Source organism: Harpia harpyja, chromosome 11, assembly GCF_026419915.1.
Source record: "Harpia harpyja isolate bHarHar1 chromosome 11, bHarHar1 primary haplotype, whole genome shotgun sequence".
In the NCBI taxonomy this organism is placed as follows: domain Eukaryota; kingdom Metazoa; phylum Chordata; class Aves; order Accipitriformes; family Accipitridae; genus Harpia; species Harpia harpyja.
The window spans coordinates 13,267,968-13,273,461 of NC_068950.1; positions in this window are offsets into that span (position 1 = coordinate 13,267,968).

Genomic DNA, 5,494 nt, shown 5'->3' on the forward strand with positions numbered 1-5,494 from the left:
TTCACCACTTTTCTAAAGAGCCTGTCCTTGCCACAAAACATGTGATATAAGTAAATTCATGCTAAGGTAATAAATAAAAAAAAAAAACCTAACAAAAAACCAGTTGTGTTTTGACATGAAGAAGAACCTCCCTTCCTTGCCCCTTAGGTCTGCTGTAAGGACTTTACGTGAGAACAGAAGAGGCAGTGAACTTCAGAGCCCCCAGCCTGGGCTCAGCATATCTGTTGGGGGAACAAGCAAATATTTGGCTGCTCATGTGAGCTTTATAAATCTGAGTACCTTTAGCTTAGCAGAAAACTGTTTCCTTAAGGGGACATTTACCTAAGAGAAAGTTGTCATCCCTTTGCCCTTTTTTCCTCGTCTTTTCTCAGTGTGGTCACCTGATTGTGAAGTTTTATTACTTAAACTGCAAGATGCCCAGAGACCCCTGGGAAGCTCCGGCATAGCATATGAATTTAGGGAAGGGGGCTACGTTTATTTGATCCTAGTGATGGGGGGGAATGTGTGCTATGGAAAACCCACTTCTTAGTGCACAGCAACATGTGCTGCAGGGGAAACTTGGGGTTTCCTTAATTCATTGCTCGTATGGGCAACGCGAGAGCCTCCACGCCCAGGGAGGGGGTATGATGTGGTTGTGGGAAGGCAGAGCAGGCAGGCATATCGTACGTGCACTGCTGTCTGTGCAGAAACCTTATGACTCCAACAGCACTGGTCTCATGGGGGAAGCAAACTGGGTCTGACCAGTTTTAACCTACAGCTCACCGATGCGTGTGTGTGTTTGTTTGTTTGTTTTAACAAGGGAGATGATAAAATAGGAGTTCTCCCCTTGATTCCTCTGGCAGCGGGTGTTTCGGTCATCGAGTTACTCGCGGACCAGCTGATGGGAAAATGAGTAGGAGAAAATTCCTCTTAAGCTGGCAGCATCCAGCCCCTGGCAGAGACTAAACTCTGTAAAACTCATCCAAGAAGGTCTGTTTCTCAGCCCGCACACATTCTTTTAAGGGGAAAAAAATTAAACAGGAAAGGAGGTGGTGGAATGCCAGGATAAACAGCATGTTGCTTGGAGCTTGAGGCCATGAAAAAATGGAGGGAAAGGGAGAAGGAAAAAAAATACTTTGAAGAGGTACAGATGAATGCATCGACACGAGTGTGCTTTGGCTTTGACAGGGTTGTAATTTGAGCAAACAAACAACAGAGCTGGGAAAGTCAGAGTAACCCTCAAGTTCAGCAGCGCAGCACCTTCCTGTTACTGCCTATTCTTATTGTCAAAGCTGACTCAAGATAACTTTTCCTCAGATGACTTCCCTCCAAAACAGTTCCAGAACTGAATTTTTCTGACACTAGATAGTTTCTTTTTTTGGCCATTTGTATCATACTTAATTTTCCTTTTTTTTCCCCAGAGAGGGAAGCAATGAAAGGATGAGAAATACAATATATCTCATAGCTGTATTGATATTCCCAACATGGATTTTAATGATTCAAGCACTAGTAATTAATTTTATACAACTAACCCATTTCCTTAATTGCTCTGAGCAAAATTACAGTAAGATTTTGCTGTCTGTTCAGTGAAACAATTTCCCAGTTACCAGCCAGATTCTTCTACGTGCTCAGATGAGAAATTGCAGTCATCACCACCAGCCAGATTCTGTCTGAGCACCTGAGTCAGCAGACCTTTCAAAGGCTGATATGCTAAATAGAGGTGATAACTTACTGAAATGGATTTGATCTTTGTGTGATATTGTGCATTTGCCCCGACCACACCCCGGGGATGGGTGGGAGCAGCCATGCACTTTCTCTTCGGTGCTCAGCGTGATCCATCACGGATTCAATACGCAGCTCTGGTTCTCAGCATTCTTGGTGTCATGACTCTACCCAACTTTTAACTGGGGGGGGTTGGAAAAAGCTGCTTCCTAGTGGCACAGTGTCCACAAATCCAAAAATACTGCTGGATAGCTTGGGGCAAGAAAGGGTAGGTGTAAGCCACGTCAGGAAGAGTTTTAATTCTGGTTTTCTGCATGTGGCACTGCAGTACATAGCCCCACTGCCGAGAACGGGCTTTTGATGGGGAAAACCACCCTCCTTTTGTGTCAGTGTGCACGGAGCCTCTGTTCAACAGCCCCTGCCCTTCTCAGTGGCATTTCTTACCCTAATCGTGCAACTTGGCAGAGGCCTCTGAAGGAACAGAAAGAAAGAAATCATCTGTCACTTATTCTCACTGAAGACTTGCTTTCTTCTCCTGGGAGGCCTTCTATAAAGTATTCAGTGGTTAAAAGAAATAATAAGCTCTGGTGTTTCTCAGTGCTATATTAAATCAATTGCACTAAAGAAACTCAATTTTATAATGAAACAAAGGTGAAACCTCACATCCCCTAAAGCAACTCACTGCAAGAGGAGTACCTGGGCTAGGTTGGAGCACCTCAGGCACTCACACGTCAAAGTGCCCATGAGATTGGATTAAAACTCAGCCATTCTCTTCCATGGAAACCCTGAGCTCTTTGAAAAAGACATTATTATTAATCAAATACAGACTAGAAAACAATGAAAGTTCCTCCTTCCCCCCAAGTTGTTCCTCTTCTTTTTCATTTTGAAGATGGTGAGCTGTGTGCTCAGTCATGGGGCTTCAAAGCTGTGAGGCTCCCTGGGCTGGGTTTGCTTTGAGGGCAGTTCACTGAAATGAACCGTTTTCATGAAAGGGTTGGGTTCAATAAAAGGATGTATTGTTTGCTGAGGTAGTGAGGAGAATGCTGAACCCTTATCACTGTTGACTGGGCCAGGAGTCTAGATGAAAATATTCACCCAGCCTTAGTCCTGAAAATGGCCTGCTCCTCCAGCAGTTTTTTATCAGAGGAAAGTGATGGTGAGTCTTGGGTGATCCAGCTGGTGGTTATTACATTTTTTAGCATGTATGATAATTCCAGAATTGAACAAATTATATGCTTGCTAAAGATCTTAATCTAGAGTCATTAAGATAGTCAATATTCCTGGAAATCAAGTTCAGTTTGGTGCATGCTGGTGTAGAAAAGGGGAATTTGGTGTTTGCCTCAGAAATCTTCAGGATGACTAACTCACCAATGGTAAATGGCATGTGGCATGAATGGAATTAAGACTGGATTTTGAGCAGATTATTCAGTGATGATGAAATGCTAACATCTGAATATGAGCAAATCTTCTGCAGTCTTAATGTAAGAAGGGCAAGACTTCACAGGTTTGGGGTGAGATAATGGTTGGATAGAATTGATTTAGTCTAAATTTAGCCATCTGAAAGAAAGTCTTGTCTAAACGAGGCTTGTACCACACATCTTGAATATCTGTCTCTGAGAGGGATGACTCATCCTCTGAACACATCCTTCTCTTATCTATTGACCATAGATGGAGCCTCGATGACCAAATTGTTTAACTTTTGCACTGATAAAGTTAGGTGAGCTGAATCTCACCCAACATGTTCACTAACAGTGCACTTCTTCTACATGTTTGGGTATCTTCTAGTGTGCACTGAGCACTGGAGCCACTTCTGCTTGCCAGAGAGCTGCTTTGAGTTCTTTGCAAAGAGACCCTCTTAAAACTGTCATTACAGAGCTGCACTTTCCTTACAATTTAAGGCAGCCTATATTAACTAAACTTGGCTCATTGAAACAAAAACATCTGTTTTGCCCCAGGGCTTGAACTTCACATCTTTCTCCATGCAGAAATCCATCTCGCTGTCTGTGGGGCTCCTTCTGGCAAGAAGCTCAATGCTTTTAATTCAAGACTGGTGGAAAGCCTGTGCTTTTTGCCTTTCTGGCCAGAGGACATTTAGGAAAGCAGATGGTTTGAGGTGTTTCTGTTTGAAACTGGGGGAAGGAAGGAGAGAGGGACAGTAGGAAAAGTGCATGCTGAATATCTGTCATCTAGGGAAACACTGGGCATGCATCTGGGAAACAGAGATACAAACTTTTCTCATTTTACATGTGGGCTGAAACACTGGAGTCAGGCATGGTAAAGCTTAACATCTCGCTGTTTGAGCTCTTCCTCTTTTGTGGGTTGAAGGCTGACTTTGTAATGGGTTAAATTAGCTGTCTCCATTCCCTACCATTTAAATTGCTTTTTAATTAACTTTCTCTCTCTCAGAAGAAAATACTGTTCGAGGCACAGAGTAAACCAAAGTTGCTATGTGTATAATAGTTTCTAATGCAGATAAAATATCAGAGATGCTGCTAACCTTTAAAAAGCTTGCTTTCATATCATGCACATTAAACAGGATATACCATGCACACCTGAATATAATGACACAGTAAATATGGCTTAACTAATTGTTAATAGAACTAAGACAAAGGGTCCTTGATCAGCCACCTTCCTCCCACTGCCTGGCCCCACACCATTTGCCAAAAGCCACAGCCCTTCCCTTCATACTTGCCCCTAGGGCCAAGAGGCTGACATGGGAGGCATCAACTCAGCAAACTGTCAGACCTTCAACATTCAGTGAAGCTTGTGTCTAATTAATTCCCACTGCTCTGATGGCATCTTTTCTCCTCCCTGCCAGTGGCTGGTGGAGAGTGGCCCTCCACCAGGTTGGGATGATGCTCCTGTGGGATGCCGTAGGGAGCTTAGGAAGTCCCAGATGCAGCTTATGCCACCAGCTCTGTCCCATCCTATGGCCCTGCCTTCCCTTAACACCTCTGGCACCTCCTCAGATGTGTGTGCCTCCCACTGATTTGCACTGAGGGTAGAGACTGCAGCCATGAGCTGAGAATAAAAATGGAATGAGTCTTTATGGGGAAAAAAATGAAGCCTCAGCTACATTATTTTTGGTGGGGCTGTGAGAGTGAAGGAAGGTCCTTCTCTGACCCCACAGGCTAACAATGATGCATGGATTGTCTCATGTGAATCTGCAAATCATATGTTTCCCTGGTAGTTGAGAAATAAAGTGATCTAATTAGCCCTCTTTGGTAAATCTGAACTTTGTAAGGTTGTTACAGCTTGTATTTATATAACGATTGTATTTTTTGTCGGGTTTGGACAGGCTCTCCTGTATAGATCCTACAAGCTGATCTGTGTTCTTAGACTCCCAATGCTTCTGGACCCGTCCAAGCAAAACAGCTTGTTTCTACAGCCCTGATCTAGATCACATTGAGGCAGCTTGTTGAAGCTCTGCTATTTGTGCTTTTTTAAAGTAGGGTTGGGTGGGTTGTACTTCTGTGTCCTAGCAGCTACACAAAACAAAATTAAAATCTATTTCTGGATCTACCAAAATCAGTTTGATTTGTAGCAAGTTGTTTTGGTCCATAATTATATTTAAATACTTGCTTTAAAATTAACCCAAACCCACAAATAAAGCAAACTCCATAACTTCTACCTTCAGTTTGGGGGGCGTGGAATCCGCCAAACCCAGTGACTCTGAAACAGAAGCTTGAAGTATATCAGTTTGAAATACTAAAGTGCAATTTCAGCTCCCAAATTTCCTCTTCTGTGTATGTTATTAAGACTAATACTTAATATGATGAACATTGAAAAATAG